Source organism: Macaca nemestrina, chromosome 20 (assembly GCF_043159975.1).
Source record: "Macaca nemestrina isolate mMacNem1 chromosome 20, mMacNem.hap1, whole genome shotgun sequence".
NCBI classification, from domain to species: domain Eukaryota; kingdom Metazoa; phylum Chordata; class Mammalia; order Primates; family Cercopithecidae; genus Macaca; species Macaca nemestrina.
The window spans coordinates 67,066,162-67,088,251 of NC_092144.1; the positions used below are offsets into that span (position 1 = coordinate 67,066,162).

Sequence of the window (22,090 nt, forward strand, 5' to 3'; positions counted from 1 at the left end):
GTAAAGAGGAGAGGGGCTGAAGGTTGTTGATCACTAATGGCCAGGGATGTAATCGGTTGTTGATCACCAATGACTAGGGATGTAATCAATCATGCCTACATAAGGAAGCCTCCGTACACCCCAAAAAGGACAGGGTTTGGAGAGCTTCCAGGCTGCTGAACACGCAACGCAGACGTGCGGGTGGGGTGGTTCGCCCAGAGAGGACGTGGAAACGTCTCAGCCCGTACCTTCGTAACTGCAGCCTCATTTTCCTGATCCAGTTTCACTATTACTCTTATAGGACTTAACATATTAATCTCAGCCCTTTACTCTCTGTACATACGAATCACCACACAGCAAGGAATATTTACGTACCACATCAACAATATTAAATCCTCCTTCATGCAAGAAAATACCCCAATACTGATACACTGAACACCCCTTCTCCTATTATCCTTAAACCCCAAAATGATTTTGGGGTTTTATATGCTGTTGTTATGGTTTAACCAAAACATTAGATTGTGGATCTAATAATAGGCGTCTACAATTTCTTATCTGCTGAGAAAGTATGTAAGAACTGCTAACTCGTGCCCCGATAATCTAACAACATGGCTTTCTCCACTTTTAAAGGATTAGAGTTAACTGTTGGTCTGAGGAACCAAAAACATTGGTGCAACTCCAAATAAAAGTAATAAATACATTTTTGTCCCATAGTATAACACCCCTAATATCACTAATTTTACCAATTGCTGCTACCTTAACGTCTACTAAAGTGATTTGTATCCCAATTACGTAAAATCATTCATCACGTGCACCTTTGCCATTAGCCTCATCCCCACAACCATATTCATATGCACAAGCCAGGAAGCTGTCATCTCTTTATAACAAATGGATCATCTAAGGAATGTGGTTTCCTGAGTTCTGTGAGCCTCTGCAGCAATGATCACACCCAAGCAGGGCATCATGGGAACTTTGACTTATAGGCAGTAGGTCGAAAGTACGGGTCCCAACTGGGGACTTGCAGTTGGCTTCTGAAATGAGGGCAGACTTGGGCTGAGTTCTGACCTGTGGGATCTGACTCTAACTCCAGGTAGTATCAGAACTGAATTTAGGCTGGGTGTGGTAGCTCATGCCTGTATTGCTGGCATTTTGAGAGGCCAAGGCGGGAGGATTGCTTGAGCTCAGGAATTTGAAACCAACCTGGGCAAGAAGGTAAGACCCCGTCTCTACAGAGAATTTAAACTAAAAATTTAGTTTAATTTTTTTAAACTAAAAAAATTAGCCGAGTGTGGTAGCACATGCCTATAATTCCATCTACTTGGGAGGCTGAGGCAGAAGGATCCCTTGAGCCCAAGAGTTTGAGGCTGCAGTGAGCTGTGATGCTGCCACTGCACTCCAGCCTGGGGGACAGAATGAGACTCTGTCTCAAAAAAAAAAAAAAAATAAGAATGGAATTGAATTATGGGACACCCAGTTGATGTCTGCTGGAAAATATGAGTAGAAAAATAAAAAACCCACACGTTTGGTGTTAGAAGTGTTCTGTGCTGAGAGTGTAATAGGAGAATAAACAGTCGTACATGTTCCCTTCCTAGAAAGTTATTTCCCTGCACCGAGGGCCTATATCAACTAGGATAGGCTGATAGCACTGCGGTACAAACAATCCCCAAACTTCAGCGACTTAAATCACAGAGGTTGATTTCTTATTCACTCTATGTTCATCTTGGGTCAACAGAGAGCTCTCTTCATTATAGTCACTCAGGGTCCCAGGTTGTGGGCACATCCACCGTCTCAGTGTCTACTTTATGGAGGATCCAGCCTGCCACCCTAGACTTGCCAACCAGAGCATCTACCATGGTCTTTCCGTGTGGCTTGGGCTTCCTCACAGCATGGCGGCCTCAAGGTTGTCAAACTTGTTACATGGTGGCTGCAGATTCCGAGTATGAGCGTCCTGGTAAACAAGATGGGGATGCATGGATGTCTATGAAGCAACTCAGAGGTCACATAGCATTACTTCCTACCCTGTGGGTGAAGGTAGTCAGGAACCCACCCAGAGCAGGTGCAGAGACCCCACTTCTCCATGGGAGGAACGTCACATAGCATTACTTCCTACCCTGTGGGTGAAGGTAGTCAGGAGCCCACCCAGAGCGGGTGCAGAGACCCTACTTCTCCACGGGAGGAACGTCACATAGCATTACTTCCTACCCTGTGGGTGAAGGTAGTCAGGAGCCCACCCAGAGTAGGTGCGGAGACTCCACTTCTCCATGAGAGGAACGTCAAAGTCACATTATAGCAGAGAATACAGAATGAAAGATATTGTCGTGGTTGTTTTTGTAAAACCGTCTGCCGTGACCTCTGTCTCTCCTGCTCTCTCCCTCAGCTTCACTGGCCTTTTTTTTTTTTTTCTTTTCACTTCCTTAAATGCCCTAAGTGCTTTTTTACCTCCAGGCCTTTGCTCCTGCTGCTTGTTTTGTCTTGTGTTGTTTTTATCCGGGAGCACTTCTCCCCAACACCTAAAGCACTCAGATTCCTCATCCTCCTTCAGTCTTTTCATCATCGGAGAAGACTTCCCTGACAGCCATAGTTAGGCCTCTTTCTCCTGATATTATCTTTCTCGGGCACTGATTTGTTTCCATTGTAACACTTAGCATAATTTGTAACTTTTTAAAATTGATTATTTGCTTTTCTTTATTTCCAACACGCAGAAAAAAAAAATAGGGAATAATATAGTAAGCAAGGTGCCCAGATTTATCAAATCTTTACATTTTGCCATATTTGTTTCAGAGCATTTTTTAAAATTAGGCACAAAAGTAGGTGAAGGTCCTTGTGCTCTCCTTGAAATACCACCCAACTTCCTCCAACACCCACATTTGGAATCGATCATTCCCATGTCTGTTCTTCCTATATTGCTGCTAAAAATAACAAAGAGTGTTTTAACATGTTCCAAACCTGTGTGAGTGGCATTGTTCTGCAAGTAGGTTGTAATGTTCTACCCTTTTATTTTTAGCATTGTGTTATGTTGTGTGGCTCCGTTCACGGCAGGTGCAGCGCCATATTCCAATTTAGGAATTCACCCTGTTTTACACATCCGTCTCCTCCTGAGCACATTTAGGTTGGTTCTTGGTTTCACTAGTGCAAATGAAGCCACACACCCCCACAGCCTCGCACCGTCCCTGGCACGCAGTCGGCACTCAAATAAGATTTGTCACATACATGAATATCATCATGAACATTCTACTCCATATCTTTTTGCCCAGATGTGGGGAATTTCTCTAGGAAACATTTCCCAGCACAGAACTGCTGAGGGGTTGAGAATGTGCTTCTCCACCTGCCTCGATATTGTCAAATTACATTCTCAAGTGAAAGTCTCTTTATGTCTTTCTCTCATCAAAAAGAAATTTCCGGAATTCAGAAAACTCGTCTTTCTCCCCGCCCCCTGCCATATTTCTGGGTCTCACAGTGTTCTTGATGAGTAGAGTTGCCCAGTAAGATTTCTAGTCCTGTGTTGTCCAATATGGTATCCACCAGCCATATGCAGCTATTGAACCCTCAAAATGTGGCCAATGCCATATGTTGAAATAATATTTTGCATATATTGGGTTAAATGGAATAGATCATTAAAATTATCTTCCCCCTTTTTTGCATTTTTAAGTGTGACTACTAGAAAATTTAAAGTTACATATGTAGCTTGCATTACATTTCTATTGGACGTCTCTACAGTATGTATAAAGGAATGGATGAGTGTATTATTTTGACTCAACATTGGGATTAGAATATGTTTTTGAGGTCTTTAACCATGGAAGGTTTTGTCTCCCCGTGGGACATTGGGCCATGTCTACAGAAATTTGTGATTGTCACAGCTGGGAAGAGGACTGCTGTCAGCATTTGGTGGGTAGAGACCAGAGATGCGGCAGAACATTCTGCAATGCACAGGGTGGCCCCCCCAGCAAAGAATGATCTGCCCCTCGGTGTCCACAATGCACAGGCTGAGGCACTCTGGTCTATATCAAGGCTTATATTCTTATTCTTCTCCCATTAAATAGATCATGATTTTAAATGTTCTTTGAAAACCAAATTCATTTGTAAAGGAATACACTTACTTTTTTTTAACAGTAAAATGCTATCCCATCTTGGCCATTAATGTTCTTGTGCAGGCATTGTATATATATTTTTTTTCACATTTTCTTAATTCACATTGCAACGGTGCTCTACAGATGCGTGTGATTTTGTATGTATTTATGTAGACCAGAAGTGGGCTTGTATGTGTTTAATTCTTCTGTGTCTTTAGCTCTGAAGCCTTCCTAGTTCTCTGGACAGGCTGTGTCACCACATACCCGCTGTTAACTCATGGAAGTGTCTGTTTCTTCACCTCTTCAACCACCCTGGATATTTCATCATCAGATTTTTCATCTTTCTGAGTCTTGTGGAAATAGATTTCATCACATTTTGGTTGTTATACCAAGCTTTTGTTTTTGTTGTTGTTATTTTGTTGTTTGGTTTTTTTTTTTTTTTTTTTTTGAGACAGAGTCTTACTCTGTCACCCAGGCTGGAGTGCAGTGGCACAATCTCGGCTCACTGCAACCTCCGCCTCCTGGGTTCAAGTGATTCTCTTGCCTCAGTCTCCCAAGTTGCTGGATTACAGGTGCATACCACCACGCCCAGCTAATTTTTGTAGTTTTAGTAGAGGTGGGGTTTCACTGTGTTGGCCAGGCTGGTCTCGAACTCCTGACCTCAAGTGATTCACCCACCTTGGCCTCCCAAAGTGCTGGGATTAGAGGCGTGAGTCACTGCACCTGGCCTATATCTAGCTTTTGGAGCTCAAACATTATGGTGCATTTTTTTTTCAACATTTGTATTTTATTTTCTTTTAGTTTCTTTCATTTTGTGTGTGTGTGCGCCTGTGCATGTACACATTCTTTGTCTGCATTTCTATTTTGAAGTTCTTTTTTATTTTCCTTTGTGACCTATTGACACTCTTTGTGTAGTGCCTGACTTTCTTTGAATATATATTTTGTATTTTTACTCAGCTGTCCATCAAGTCTTATTCACAATGGGGTTTCCCCTGTAACCTAACTTTTTAGTATTTATGGAGATGGATTCAGTATTTTCTTTTATATCCACTGGCTTTTTAATTTTAATGGAAAATTTCCCACCATGTGATTATAGAAATATCCACCTATGTTATCTTATGGTGAGGTGAGCAAAAAAGTCCTCTACCTGCTCTGAGTACTTCCTTCTGTCCTCAACTCAAATGCATCCTCGGTGTCCATCAGCAACCAATTTCAGCTGCTAAAACCAAGATCTGGACCAAAACCGAACACAACAGAGGGTTCTGCCGGAGCTGATTATTTCTGAGAAAAAGCAAACGATCTCTGAAAACTAGCTGTTAGGATGTTTGGCTTGGTCCAGTTGCCAAACAAAACCCCAGGGCAACTACCCACCGTGGAATTTTCCCCTGATTAATAACCTACGAATGCCCGGCTTGAGTCCAAGCTCCATATACATTGACATCCAACTCAGGAAGGGAACAGTTTTCCCAGAAACAGCACAACATAGCCAGTATTTGGGAGACAACCATTTCTAAACCATAAAAAGGACTTCCTCGTAGCTCTCTGTTTATAGATGGTGTTCCTGGGTCACGGCCATAACTGGGTTTTCTCTGGTGTTCTGGGGCAAAACTCTTCTGTCCTCTTTTTGAGATGAGTTGAGTGTTCCAACTGTCCTTCATGGCCCCAGCCCACCGTTCTCTTTATGTAGGAAGGTTTTAGATGTTGGCACACGTTGACACCTACTTGCAGACAGGTTTGTTGAATTACATTACATAAACGTTGAAATAATAACTCAAACAGTGAGTACATTTTCACCCTTATTCCCCTGCACCTAGCTTTATAAATCTCTAAATACATGCATTCAGAGAATCTGTGTGCTTTTCCCAACAGCTATGTTGTGTAATGGTGAACATCATTATGCAAACACAGCTGCAAGGCAAGTCCCCTAGCTCCAGGCCTCAGACCAGACCTTCATTCCCAAGTCCCTTCTACGTGGAAATTCCGGAGTCCACCTGCTCGCAGATGCTCGGAAAGTACTGGCGGTGCATCTAAAGAGTAACAGGAACCCACGCCGATGTTCTAAGCAAGGATGGGATGTAGCCAGAGTTTCCTTTGATAAATCTACTCAGACTCCCGTGAGAAAAATTAAGTGAAGACCGAGAACGATGAAGGAGGAGCCCAATGCAGAGATAGATGGTTGCAGGACACAGGAGAGAGATGATGGAGACAGGGATGAGGTGGGGCAGTCAGGGAGAGGGAGAGATGCATCCACGAATAAAGTTTTATTGGAACACAGCCCCGTTCGTTCATTCTATATTGCATCCACGAATAAAGTTTTATTGGAACACAGCCCCGTTCATTCATTGTATATTGCATATGGCTGCCTTCACACGAAAGAGCAGCACTGAGTAATTGAGTCAGGTGCCGTATGGCCCACAAAGACTGATACTTACTACGTGCCTCTTTACAGGAACCTTTGCTCACACCTGGCAAAATTGCTCTGCATAATGATTCAGAAAAGCCTAATGATTCAGAAACTTGTGTTGACCCAGCTTCGAGGAAAATTCCACAGAGCTCACTTCCTACATAGCTGGCACTCTCTTGGGTCATCATCACCGGCAGGGTCCTGTGAGAACAGTGGAATTTATCCTAGGGGCAACAGGAATGGCCGCAAGAGTCAGCAGCGGGTGGCTTGACTCCTTGACCTGTATTTTCCTTCAGGGAGGAAGAGTAGTCAGAGTTGTTTTTGCAGTAACTTGAACAGGAGATCAACAGGGCAGGCTGATGAAAAACCGATTTCTGAGGCTGAACGGACAAGGCTTGGAAAATTGACTGGCTACAGGGCTGTGGAGGGGAATCTAGCATGGGTTTCATGTTTTTTTTTGTTTTTTTTTTTTTTCGAGACAGAGTCTAAGCTCTGTCATCCAGGTGGGAGTGCAGTGGCACAATCTTGGCCCACTGCAACCTCCACCTCCTGGTTCAAGTGATTCTCCTGCCTCAGCCACCTGAGTAGCTGGGATTACAGGTGCACGCCACCACATCTGGCTACTTTTTGTATTTTTAGTAGAGACAGGGTTTCACCATGTTGGCCAGGCTGATCTCAAACTCCTGACCTCAAGCGATTCACCTGCCTCGGCCTTCCAACGTGCTGGGATTACAGGTGTGAGCCACTGTGCCCAGCCAGGTTTCATGTTTTATGCAAGAGCAAATGAGGAACAACTCTTAAGCATGGGTGGTAGTCCTATCTCTGGGAAAAGAGACCCTGTGGATGTGGATGGACAAAGATTTTCTAGAAAGAGGATGAGTGAAGGGTGCTGACCTCCAATGGAGGAAAAACACAATTCCAAAAGGAAAGAAAGGCTGACCAGGCCTAGGCAGGGCATCTCTCCTTTCCTTTCCCCTCGGATTCCTTTAACGGGGAGGGCAGAGTCCCCAGGAAGCAACTCTTAGGGAGGAAGAAGGACAAAGTACCCAGGCAGCTTTCTAACCACTCACCGGACTCCACCTGTCCCCTGGGAGGAGTCCTCGTCTCCATCCCCTAAATGGAGAACAGAAAAACCTACGGCTAGGCTGGGCGCAGTGGCTCACACCTGTAACCTCAGCATTTTGGGAGGCTGAGGTGGGTGGATCACTTGAGGTCAGGAGTTCAAAACCACCCTGGCCAACATGGTGATACCCCACCTCTATTAAAAACACACAGGGCGTGGTGTTGGGCGCCTGTAGTCCCAGCTACATGGGAGGCTGAGGCAGGAGAATTGCTTGAACCTGGGAGACGGAGGTTGCAGTGAGCCGAGATCGCACCACTGCACTCCAGCCTGGGTGACAGAGCGAGACTTCATCAAAAACAACTAAAAATAAAATGACCGTATAATCCAACAATGCCATTGCTGGGGATACACCCAAAAGAATTGTAAGCCGAGTTTTGAAGAGAGATTTGCACACCTGCATTCACGACAGCAATATTCACAATAGCCAAATGGTAAAAGCAACCCAGTGTCCACTCATGGATCGATGGATAAACAAAGATGCGGTATAGCCATGCAATAGAATATTATTCAGCCTTCAAAAGGAAAATTCTGAAACATGCTACAATGTGGATGAACCTTGAGGACATTATGCTATGTGAAACAAATCAGTCACAAAAAGACAAATACTGTATGATTCCACTTACAGGAGGCACCTAGAGTAGTCAAATTCATAAAGACAGAGAGTGGAATGCTGGTTGCCAGGGGATGGGAGGAGGGAAAACAGGGAGTTGTAGTTTAATGGATACAACATTTCAGTTTTGCTAGAAAAGAGTTCTGAAGCTGAATGGTGGTGATGGTTGCACAACATTGTGAATGTCCTCAACACTCCTGAGTTACATATTTAAAAGTAGTTGTGATGGTAAATTTTAGGTTATGTGTATTTTACCACAATTTTTTTTTTTTTTTTTTTGACGGAGTCTCACTCCATCGCCTGGCCAGGCTGGAGTCCAGTGGCATGATCTTGGTTTGCTGCTGTCTCTGTCTCTCGGGTTCAAGTGATTCTCCTGCCTTGGCCTCCCAAGTAGCTGGGATTACTGGCATTCACCACCACACCCAGCTAATTTTTGTATTTTCAGTAGAGACGGGGTTTTGCCATGTTGACCTGGCTGGTCTCGAACTCCTGACCTCACGTGATCCACCCACCTCGGCCTCCCAAAGTACTGGGATCGCAGGTGTGAGCCACCATGCCCGGTCCAAGAATTGTTTTAAATGTTGAAAAAAAAAAAAAGAAAAAAAAAAGAACTGCATCCATGAGATGAACTGAAAACATCTGTTGCAATACACAAAGGCAGTCAACACTCTTAGATACTGTGGAAGCAGCTTTTTCTCTGCTGAAATTAAGGGAATGAGTGTCATGGAGAATTCTCAAAGATGTGTCGACGATTCTAACACGAGTTGTGGCATTTTGCCTCAAATTTAAGGACAGCTGCATCGTCAAACCCTGACCATTAATGTTTAGGGTGGGTTACAGTTGCCCAGTATTCTGGGGTTTGACTCTGTTGACTGACATCTCAGATAGATGGTTTTCAACAGGCAGAAGAGTTGTTTTTTTTTTTTTTTTTTTTAATCTCTTGTAGATTTTTCCATAATAACAAACCCAAGTAAGTCAGCATCCAACCAGTGACTGGCAAATTTAGTGCAAACTCTCCAATGCTCGTGCCACATTTGGCACCTGGCTTGGATTGATTTGCCACTGAGTTTTGTAAATATTTCCCTCAGCTTTTAATTCATTCTTTATAAACAATGTTGTTTAAATAAAGGATATTTGTTTTTCTCATTCTGACATTTTCTTTTCAACGTGCACTTGATGAGTATAATGTCCCCCATGAAATTTTTATTTGTAGAATAAATATTCTCTTTTGTCTGGTCTAGCACATTTTTATTTGAATAATGTATCATCTGAGTAAACATAGCCTTCTGTGCTCTCTAAAGTCTTCATCACGTGGGAGGGCCCTTAATATATTTATTCAGTTTAAAAACTTGTCTGATGTAAGTAATGTCATTCTGGTTGAAAAGCATTTACAAACAAAACAATGATATGCCAAGCTTTAGGGTTTACAAAGATTAACCTGGATCTCATAATAGATTATTTATTGTCATTGCATATTCAGCGGGGTTTTTTTTTCTGTAAATATTATTGAGATTACACTTTGGAAAAGAAAATAATACTAGTTTTTTTAGTGCTGAGTGAAATATTGCCCAGCTCAGCAGACCACAATGAAACCTCATGGTTCTTATCAAAATCAACAAATCTGTTGAAATGAATTTAATGCTGATGACTTTGTATGTGATTTGGTAAACTACAAAATGTGCTTTTAGTTGCTTTTTTATTTCTATTTTCTTTCTGCTTGTAATTTCTTATTTGGAGAAGTCTTGGTTCTTTTTTTTTTTTTTTTTTTTTTTTGAGACAGAGTCTCATTCTGTCAGCCAGGCTGGAATGCAGTGGCACAATCCTGGTTCACTGCAACCTCTGCCTTCCGGGCTCAAGCAATTCTCCTGCTTCAGCCTCCCAAGTAGCTAGGATAACAGGCGTGTGCCACCATGGCCAGCTAATTTTTGTATTTTTGGTAGAGACGGGGTTTCACCGTGTTGGCCAGGCTGGTCTTGAACTCTTGACCTCATGGTCCGCCCACCTCGGCCTCCCAAAGTGCTGGGATTACAGGTGTGAGCCACCGTGCCCAGCTGAGTCTTGGTTCTTACAATTAAAAAAAAAAGTCTTCTACAGCTGTTTTCATTTTCTATATCTTAATTTTTTTGATGGTCATAATTGTTTTTCTTATCATGACTTTGTTTGACAGCAATTTTGATTATTTCTATATTTTGAAGCTCCTACCATTCTTCTTTCAGACTGAAATTTAGCTTCCTAGGATACTTCCTTTTTGGCACATTTGAATTCTGATGTGATTCATAATTTTGAAAAAAAAAAAAAAAAGACCCAGAAAACAAATATCTGAAATTAGATCATACACAAATGCTTTTTGAAATTGCCGTGACATTGTGTTGGGTGGTGCTGAAAAATTGTGTGATTGGAGTACACTTTTGCGATCATGATTGATGAATTGATGGGTTGAACGAATGTGTACAGGAATTTAGTCATTGGAGCATCTGCTTCTTGTTCCACTCTTCAGCATCAGAGGGAAATTTTTATGTGACATTTTGCCTGGAAGCACCAGACTCCCTCAGGACCGGCCACCTTGTGACATCTTCATCAGCAGGTGTCAGTCTTTGTAGAACTCCACCAAGTTGGCCTCAAGTGAAACAGGGATGCAGCTAAACTCGAGATTATAGTTTTCCTGGGATGTTATCATCACAAACACCAAAGCAGTGAGTTCGTTGCTAACAGAGGGAGAATGTGCATCTTGACTAAGCATTAGTGGTTACCAAATCCTCTGCTTATGAATTTTAAACTTCTGATCTTCCGAACATTTTTGCACAAGCTAGCTCTGGCTTTGTGCATCTCAAACCTTGTTTCTCTCCCATGGCTCTGATACTTCTGGTGCCCTGAGCTGCAGGACTTATTCCTACTTGATACACACCTTTGTGTATTGATGTAGGGTTAGTACAGTAGGTAGGTAGGTAAAGAATTTCTGGAGCCTCCCTCCCTCCCTTCATTCCGACCTTTCCTGAGTCATATCATCCTAGAAAGATCTTCCCTGGCTTCGTCTAAAGCATGGCCTCTCATTTCATTCTCTCCCTGACAACCCTGATGTAGTTTTCATTTCAGGACTCACCACCCCAACATCCTCTTCTGTTTACAGCCCGCCTCCCCTGCTAGAACACAAGCTCTGAGAGGTGGAAGACCTCTTTTGTGGGTTTTGGCCAATCCCCAATCTCTAGCATGGTGTCTGGCACGTGATAGAGGTTCAACAAATACTTCAACAAATAATGAATAAAGTTAAATTTTTCCGAGTGCAATCATGGCTCCCCCTTCCTCTGCCAGGGCGGAGGCTGTGCCTGGTTTGCATGGCTTCTGCAGCTTCAGCTCCTTGTACTGAGTCTGGCGAATGACGGAGCTCAGTCCATTTTAATCGCATGAACAAATGCATGGATGTGTGGATGCTGGGATGGATGGATGACGCTCCGAGCATGGGAGCTTGCAGGGAATTGGTGATTTCCAGTAAGGTGTGCTAAGACTCCAGGAAGCCCATTGTCTCTTCATTTGCAAGGACCCTGTCTGATAATTCAGTTTTTCACACATCAATGCTGTGCATGAGGTGTTGACGGGGTGGCCGTCTACTGGGTCCTTCCCCCAGCCCATCCCATCCTCCAGACAGAGTATTTTGTTGTTAGTTACTCTGCTCTGTTCATCCCTCAAGAGCTCTTGCCCTCTGCCATTGCAGAGGCTGTCTCCATGGAAACTGTAGCCAGCGTTTCCATGGAGAAAGGGCCGCAGAATCTGGAATTTTCCAGGCTCTAAAGGTGTTTGCAAAAACATCTCTGCACACTCCAGACCTGGGCTGCCCAACATGGCAGCCACTGGCCACGGGTGGAGACTGACCATTTGAAATGTGGCCGGTCCCTGCAGAGACATGATGTCATGGCAAAGCACACAGTGAATTTTGAGGACTTGGTATAAAATAACACTATTTTATTGAAATATTGCTAATAATTTTTATATTGATTAGTTTCACCTATCTTATTATTTTTTTGAACAGTGGTTGCTAGAAAACTTAGATTTACTTACATGGTTCACATTTGTGGCTGAAATTTTATTTCTGTTGGGTGGCACTCTTCTAGAGTTTGCATAACTGAATACATGAATGAATTAATGACTTTTGATCGAACTGGGATCATTATCCATAAACCATCATTTTCTAGCTTTTCTTCTTAGATGATTTGTTTTTTAAACAGTTCATTAAGTATCTTAGTTGAAAGATTTTTTTGTTTTTGCTTTTTGTTTTTTGTTTTTTGTTTGAGACGGAGTCTCACTCTGTCAGCCTCTGTCAGCCAGGCTGGAGTGCAGTGTCGTGATCTCGGCTCACGACAACCTCTACCTCCCGGGTTCAAGTGAGTCTTCTGCCTCAGCCTCCCGAGTAACTGGGATTGCAGGCACGTGCCACCACGCCCGGCTAATTTTTGTATTTTTAGTAGAGATGGGGTTTCACTATTTTGGCCAGGCTGGTCTCGAACTCCTGACCTCAGGTGATCCACCAGCCTCAGCCTCCTAAAGTGCTGGGATTACAGGCGTGAGCCACCACGCCCGGCTGAAAGGTTTATAGATATAATTTTCAATATTGAATTAGGCTAGGAGTTCATTACAATGCTTTGAACAGGCATTAAAACACCTTTAATTTTTTTAAAAACGAACCACCTCCTCCTGAGTATAAGATGCTGCATTATACTGCAGATGACGTCTTGTACGTAGATTGTACCCATCGGCCTCCAACATCTTGCTGTCACTCATAGTGTCGTGATGGCTGCCATGTAGACAGGCAAATCTTCCTGATTTTCATGTTGACCAGATGCCCAGAAACAGGGTCGCAGAGTCAAAGGGTGTGTCTCTACACTCGGTGCTTTGATACCTGTGACTCAAATACTTACCAGAAAGACTGTGTCTGCCTCCCTTCCCACTGTCTTCTCGAGAGAGCTCTCTGGGGTCTTGCTAAAGATTAATCAATTAGATTTTAAATTGACAAGTAAAATGGTGTATGTTTATGGTGACGACATGACGTTTTTGAAATATGGATACATTGTGGAATGGTTACGTTGAGCTAATTGATATATGCCTTTCTACCTCCCATACTTTTTTATGGTGAGAACACTTAAAATCTACTTTTTTAGCAATTTTTACATTGTCACGAACTATAGTCACCATGTTGTACAGTAGACCTTGTGAGTTCTAGGGCCTCTTGTCTAGGGCAATAATCCCATGGTGAGCCTCCACCCTCATCATCTAATCCGCTCCCAAAGGTCCCACTTCCTAATACTACCTCACTGGTATATGTTAAATTGATATTTAACATATAAATTGTGGGGGGAGGTGGGGACGCAAACATTCCATCTATAGCAATCATCCTTCATTTGCTCCATCTCCTCTTGAGGGGTGTTCTGGATGCTCCCCAACCTGATTTTTTATTTTGGGGATCAGAGTCACTCTGAATGTCTCAGACAGTGCCTCACATGTCACGCTCACCTTATCAATACTTACTGATTGGTCGAAGGTTGCAATGGACAACCTTGTGTATGTTCCCTTGCCCACATGATGGAGAATTTCTTCAGGTGATATAGGTAGGGGTGGAGCCATGAGCCACGGAGAAAGCACAATTCTTTTTTTTTTTTTTTTTGAGGTGGAGTCTCTCTCTGTTGCCCAGGCTGGAGTGCAGTGGCTCAGTCTCAGCTCACTGCAACCTCCACCTCCCAGGTTCAAGCAATTCTGCTGCCTCAGCCTCCCAAGTAGCTGAGATTACAGGCGTGCACCACCACGCCCAGCTAATTTTTTGTATTTTTAGTAGAGATGGGTTTCACCCTGTTGGCCAGATTGGTCTCGAACTCTTGACCTCAAGGGATCTACCAGCCTCAGCCTCCTAAAGTGCAGGGATTACAGGCGTGAGCCACCATATTTGTTTTCAAATAGTGCAGAACGTCTTTCTAAAGAGGCATTTTCCTTGTTTTCTCTTGGCAGCTCTGTAAGCAAGGACCTGCTTTACTTTTGCTTTCTGCCATCTCCCTAGCACCTCACACCAAGTCTGATGCATACAAAGTTCTCTATTAGTCTGTCTCAAATATACATGAGTGAATGAATGAATTACTTTATGTTCCAAATTGGCATTGAAGTGGATAGACATGTATTTAGCCTGTCTTTCTCACAGACTATGTTATCATGACATTAAATGTTCCTCCAAAAATGTTTGTTTTGGGAAGAATTCGGTTTGTGCATCAAGATTACAGGATGAAAGGATACTCATTGTATACACTTGTTGCTAATTTCTTGCTAATGTAGACAAAGATGTGCTAACTCCTCTCCTTCCTGAATGTTTGCGAATGTCTGCAGACAGCAGATTCCCAGAAGTAGACTGGCTAAGTCAAAGCACACACACTTTTTAAATTTTGGCACCTATCCCCAAAGTTTGGTCACTAGCCTTTGAGAATGTGTATTTTCCTACAACCTTCCTTACTCTGATATTTTTCTTGTTTTCAATTTCATTAGTCTGAAATGACTTCTTTTTACTTTGAGTGTCTGTTTTGGAATGAGAAGCAGGGTGGGCTCACGCCTGTAATCTCAGCACTTTGGGAGGCCAAGGTGGGCAGATCACTTGAGCCCAGGAGTTTGAGATTAGCCTGGGCAACATGGTGAAGTCCCTCTCTACAAAAATATGTATATATTTTTTTTATTTTACTGGGGGGTGGTGGCACGTGCCTGTAGTCCCTGCTACTTGGGAGGCTGAGGTGGGAGAATTGCTGGACCACAGGAGGTCAAAGCTGCAGTGGGGCTGTGATCATGCCACTGCACACTCCAGCCTGGGCGAAGAGCGAGACTCAGTCTAAAAAAAAAAAAAGTAGTAGTAGGGTGGAATATCTCTTTTATGTTTATCGCACCTATAAATACTCTCTGGTAAATATTCTACTCGTATTCTTTGCCCATGTTTCTGTCTTGGTGTTCAACTTTTCCTGACTTTCTATACATTTATTTATGTATATAATTTCTATGTATCTCATATGTTTATATTAGTGATATAAAGTTCTGGATCATCATCTCTATTTTTACATATTTGACCTAGGCTTGCCATTTAAGTCTTGTTTATGGTGGACGTTTTCCCTACACACAACACACACATTTTCAATTTTTGTGAAGTATAGATTTATTATTTTACATTTGTTAACTTTTGTATCATGTTTAGTACATCTTTCTTCACCCTATAGCTTCAAAAGTATTCTCTTTGGTTTTCTTGCCATGACTGCAGAATGGAGGCCATGAGCCCACTTCCTTGCCCCAAGCACTGCCTTCCCTACTCAGACGGCACTCTAGGACTGGAATGTCCCACAGAGCAGCCACAAACCACAAGTGACTGTTAAGCACTTAATATGCGGCTTCTGTGAATTAAGCCATGCCACATAGTGGATTTCAAAGACTTAGTATTAAAAAAGAATGTAAAATATATTATTACAATTTTTCTATTGATTACATGTTGAAATGATAATGTTTTTGAAACATGGGGTTAAACAAAATATATTATTAAAATGAATCCCATCTATTTCTTTTAAAAGCTGATAGAAAATAAAAATAGTGAATTGTAATAAAGACTTCCAAAAAATAGAAATATCTGCCTGGGCACGGTGGCTCACGCCTGTAACCCCAGCACTTTGGGAGGCCGAGGTGGGTGGATCACGAGGTCAGGAGATCAAGACAATTCTGGCCAACGTGGTGAAACCCCGTCTCTACTAAAAATACAAAAATTAGCCAGGCGTTGCAGCGCACACCTGTAATCCCAGCTACTCGGGAGGCTGAGGCAGGAGAATCACTGGAATCCAAGGGGGGATGTTGCAGTGAGGCAAAATCACACAACTGCACTCCAGCCTGGGCAACAGAGCAAGACTCCGTCTCAAAAAACCAAAACAAACAAACAACAACAACAACAAAATATATATACACATATAACTAATAGAAAACTTAAAATGATAAAAATGGTTCACATCATAATCTATCAGATTAAAGTCCTTCAAGAAGACTTTGGTTACTGCAGGAAGAATTTGGGCTCAAATAAATAGAAGTTCAGATGGTAGAAATCTTTCTAACTGGAGACTCTTGGTCTTTGAGAAATAGTTTGAATGTCAACATCTCGCCCAGTTGCCAGATAAAACCTCGGTTCAACAACCCACCATGGAATTTTTCCCTGATTAACGAGCTAAATTCTGTACTGGAATCCAAGCAATATATATGTTGCCATCCAACTCAGGAAGACACTGGCTTTCTCGGAAAGAGCACAACCCACCCAGTGTTCTGGAGACCTCTGTTTCCAAACCATAAAAATATTAAATACTAGCCATCTGTTTTGCAGATCGTGTCCCTGATTTCCATCATTCGTCAGTTTCTTTTTCCTCCCTCTCATTTCCTGGGGTGAACATCCTGCCCCCTCATTTTCTGGGTTCCCATCATGAGGGTCTGTTAAGGGACCTGGCATGAAGCTGGTGGCTGTGTGTGATGCGTAATGCCAGCCTACTTCCACTGGACAAAATTCTGTTATACATTCAGAGCAAAACTAAACAAATGATAATTCACTTAAAATTTAATAACAGCTTTGTTGAGATAGTCACATACTCTACAATTCATCCATTTAAAGAATTTATAATTCAACGGGTTTTAGTGTAGTCACAGAGTTGTGAAATCATCACCATAATCAGATTTAGAACATTTAGGATTTTAGAATATCTAGATCACCCCCTATCAAAAAAATCCCATGCCCTTAGCCATAAGGGCATTTTCTCCCAATGTTCCCTAGCCCCAGGCAGTACATGAATCTGTAGATTTTAATTTTATTATTTTATTTTATTTTTATAGATACAGCACATCATGTATCTATAGATTTTTCTATTTTGAATCATATGATACATGACTTTTGGGTAAGGTTTTTTCACTTAGCTTAATGTTTTTGAGCTCATCCATGCTGTAACATGAATCAGTACTTAATTCTTGTTTATGGCCAAATAATATTTCATTGTATGGATGTGCCACATTTTATTTATGCATTTGTAAGTTAATAGACATTTGGGCTGTTTTCACTTTTTGGCTATTATGACTAATGCTGCTATGAACATTTGTATAGAAGTTTTGGTTTGTGTGGATGTATGTTTTCATTTCTTTGGGGTATCTATCTAGGAGTAGAATTATTGGGCCTCAGGATAATGCTATATTTAACCTTCTGAGGAACTGCTTTCCAAAACAGCTGGACCAGTTTACATCCCCACCAGCATTTATGAGGATTCCAATTTCTCTGTCCTCACCAACACTTGTTATAGTCTATGGTTTTTGACTATAGCCATCATAATGGGTGTAAAGTGACATCTCATTGTGGTTTTGATTCGCATTTCCTTAGTGGCTAATGATAGTGAATATCTTTTCATGTGCTTATTGGGCATTCATGTATCTTATTGCCATAGTATCCACTGAGAACCTTTGCTCCTTGGTCACCCTACAACCAGCCATTTTCAAAACAGCTGGTCTATCCATGATAGTTTGGATACTGAGTTTATGTGGGTACAGTGAAATCAGAAAAAAAAAAAAAAGATACAAGAGAATTTAGTCGGTAGCTGGAGAGAGCCTTGACAGGACTTTGGAGAGAGCCTTGACAGGACTTGCTAACGGACAACATTTGCAGTATCTGATCAGGTCAACTTTGAAGTTAACGGAGGCTGAAGTGCCGGAATCAATCCATCCCAGAATGGTTTCTAATTAAGGGTGCAATATAAGATCACTCTGGCTACAGGGAAGGAGGCAGAAGAAGGGAAAGGGAAAGGCAGGGAGATGCCAGGAGCTGGTCACTCACTAAATCTAGATAGAATTAGTTAATTCTTCCAATGTACTTTCATTAATTTATTTATAAATTATATACACAGAAAAATGTTAGGGGCAAAATAAAACAAGGAAAATTTTTCAGAGGATAAGATAAAAAATAAATGAAAATGGAAGCTCCAATAATTTATTTCCACACATGACCTCTTTTGAGACCTCAAAGGGGTCGCAGTATGCAATGAGGTTGGGCCAGGGTAATGACAGAAGATGGGAAGGGTCGGGGAGTTATGTGGGGTGAGTGGAATGGCTGAAGGTAGACTCTGGAGAAGGATTTGATCTAATGCGCTGATGCACTTGGTTTCTCATTGTTGGAAATGATGTGAGACCCATTAATGGCTGTAGTTGGGAAATGATTTGGAATGCTCAGGAGGGAGGTCTGGGCTGTTGGTGGAGGGGGAGAAAATCATGGAGAAGTGAGTTGGTGAGTGTGGCCAGGGGACTGGAGGAGACGTCAGTGGGGATAAAGAAAAGCCAAGAGCTAACACGGAGTCCCGAAAGCTCAACCTGGAGACCTGATATGACAGAAGAGCCCCCAGGCCTCGGTCTGCAGCTTTCTCTGAGAGCCTGAGATCTACCCAGCACCCTTTCAGCAATACTTCTTGTGGTTGCCAGCCACCGCTAGTTTCTCTTGATGCAACTAAGAATTCCAACGCAAACAAAAGGCAGCGGCTCACATGCCCTGCTGTGCTCCCCTCTCTGAGGACCTCATCCAAGAACATATTTTAAGATACACAGGACTCATTATCTAAGCATGGATGGAGAAAACTGCAGGCTTCAGCCCCCCCGCTTGCTGCCTCAGGAGCACTGATTTTCTGTGAAGGACAGATGCAGCCTCCAGCGGTTGCCATGGAAACCAAGGCTGCAGAGAATGTTTTCCAGTCTCTGGAGTCCGTTGTGTGTGGGTGGATGCAAGATCCCAGCCTGGCATACAGCAGGCAACTAATAAATGTCTGTAGAAGGACTAAATGATTGTCTCCTCCACTCCCACCACGCCTCGGCATTCTGTGCTAGAACAATAATCTTCTGGTGGGCCTGAAATCTGCGAAGTTGAAATTTTGTAAAAACTCCCTAGATTTTTTGAGTTATAATTTACATATAATATGATTTACCTATTTTAAATATACAGTTTGATGCATTTTGGTGGTTGTATACACTCATGAAGCCACCACCACAATCAATATACAGAACATTCAATTAGTCTAAAAAGTTTCTCGGCCAGGCAAGGTGGCTCACACCTGTAATCCCAATGCTTTGGAAGTCTGAGGTGGGAGGATTGTTTGAGGCTAGGTGTTCAAGACCAGCCTTGGCACAAAGCAAGACCTTGTCTTTACAAAAAAAAAAAAAAAATTAGCTGGGTGGGGTGACACCTGCCTGTAATTTCAGCTACTTGGGAGGCTGAGATGGAAGGATCACTTAAGTGTGGGAGGTCAAGGCTTCAGTGAGCTATGATCATGCCACTGCACTCCAGCCTAGGCTACAGAGCGAGACCCTGTCTCAAAAAAAATGTATAATATATATAATGTGTATATATATATATATATATAAATTTAAAAAACAAAAAGTTATTATATTAGTCTATTCTCACATTGGTATAAACAACTACCTGAGACTGGGTAATTTATAAAGAAAAGAGGTTTAATTGACTCACAGTTCCACCGGTTGTACAGGGAGCAGGGCTGGGGAGACCTCAAGAAACTTACAATCATGGCGGAAGACAAAGGGGGACCAGGCATGTTTTACGTGGCCAAGACAGGAGGAAGAGATGGGGGGAGGTGATACACAGTTTTAAACAACCAGATCTCGTGAGAACTCATTCATTATTATGAGAACAGCAAGGGGGACATTCCACGGCCATGATCCAATCACCTCCCACCAGTCCCCACCTCCAACAGTGAGGATTACAATTTGACATGAGATGTAGGGAGTGGGGTGGACACAGACCCAAACCGCAGCAGGTTTTTCTGTGCTAATTTGCCTTAGAGTCCTCCCCTCCCTCCATCCCAGCACCACACCATTCCAATCTACTTCCAGTCTCTATTGTTTTGTGACTTCCTAGAATTTCATGTAAATGGACTTATGCAATCTTTTGTTCAACTTTTTTCTCCTAATGTTTTGAGATACATCCATGTTGTTACATGTATTAAGATTTTACTGATTAATATTAATTATTAAATAATTATACTCTGTTCCTTTTATTGCTCAGTGGTATTCCATAATATGGATATATCAGTTCATCTATTTTCCTGTTGGTGGCTATTTAAACTGTTTCCAATTTGAGGGGCAGGGGACAGTTACAGCATTATACAGCTATCAACATCCCTTTCTAGCAACATTTTAAGATTTCTCCCAGGTATTTGCAAACCTAAAGTGTTGCACTTTTTTCACAAAAACAATAGACGTCCATGTGGATGTGGTGAAAAAGGATCTCTATACACTGCTGATGGGAATGTCAATTAGTACAACCTCTGTGGAAAGCACCATGGAGGTTTCCCAAGTAACTAAAAGCAGATCTGCCATTCCTTCCAGCAAGCCCATGACCGGGTATGTACCCAAAGGTGTCTCTCATATAAAAGAGACACCTGCATTCATATGTTTATTACAGCTAATTCACAATTGCAGAGATATGATATCAACCTAAGTGTCCATCCAACAGATGAGTGGATAAAGAAAATATGGTACATATACAGCATGGAACACTGCTCAGCCATTGAAAAAGAATGAAATCATGTCTTTTGCAACAATTTGGATGGAACTGAAGGCCCTTATTCTTTTTTTTCCCCCTGAGACAGGGTCTTGCTCTGTCACCCAGGCTGGAGTGCAGTGGTGTGATCTCAGCTCACTGCAACCTCCACCTCCCCGGTTCAATTGATTCTCTTGCCTCAGCCTCCCGAATAGCTGGGACTACAGGCGTGCACCACCACGCCCAGCTAATTTTTTGTAATTTTTAGTAGAGATAGGGTTTCACCATGTTGTCCAGGTTAGTCTCGAACTTCTTGACCTCATGTGATCCACTTGCCTTGGCCTCCTGCTGTGCTGGGATTACAGGCGTGAGCCCACCGCTAAAGGCCCTTATTCTAAGTGAAGTAACTCAGCAATGGAAAACCAAATACCACATGTTCTCACTTATAAGTGGGAGCTAAGCTGTGGGTACACAGAGGCAGACAGAGTGGTATAATGGACAGTGGAGACTCGGAAAGGCGGCAGGAAGGGAGAAAGGGAGGGATACAAAAACTATATATTGGGTACAATGTACATTACTTGGGTGATGGGTGCACTGAAAGCCCAGACACCACCACTATCCAATTCATCCATGTCATCAAAAATCACTGGTACTTATAAAGCTACTCAAATAAAAAGATTTTAAAAAAAGAAACATAGACTGGCACACACACAAAATAACGTCTTGTACTTTTTGTTTCGTTCTTGCCAATTGGATAGAAGGAAAATGGTCTCCCTGTTGACATGTCCAATTTTTGGATTACAAATGAGATGAAGAATCTGTCATCTTTCCTTGAATTGACTTCCTCTCTCTCTCTCTCTCTCTCTCTCTCTCTCTCTCTCTCGTGTTTTTTTTTTTCCCCCCGAAGCCTTGCTCTGTTGCCAGGCTGGAGTACAGCAGCGCGATCTCGGCTCACTGCAACCTCCACCTTCCGGGTTCACACCATTCTCCTGCCTCAGCCTCCCGAGTAGCTGGGACTACAGGCACCTGCCACCACACCAGGCTAATTTTTGTATTTTTAGTAGAGACAGGGTTTCACCGTGTTAGCTGGGATGGTCGCAATCTCTTGACCTCATGATCTGCCCACCTCGGCCTCCCAAAGTGTTGGGATTACAGGCGTGAGCCACCGTGCCTGGCCTCTTTTAGTTATTTTTAAATGTACAAATAAATTATTATTGACTGTAGTCACCCAGTTGTGCTATCAGATACTAGGTCTTATTCACCCTTTCTAACTATTTTTCTGTGCCCATTTACCGTCCCCACTTGCCCCCCAACCCCCAGCACATACTGCCTTGTGCTGAAGAAGAAGATG

At 42.5% G+C, this 22,090-nt stretch overlaps 1 long non-coding RNA gene across 2 annotated transcripts in view; it reads left to right on the forward strand.

Annotated features, from left to right (window-relative positions):
• Nucleotides 1–22,090, forward strand: part of LOC139360534 (uncharacterized) — a 114,424-nt gene that overhangs the window by 47,083 nt on the left and 45,251 nt on the right. The gene's annotated exons all lie outside the window — the stretch shown is intronic.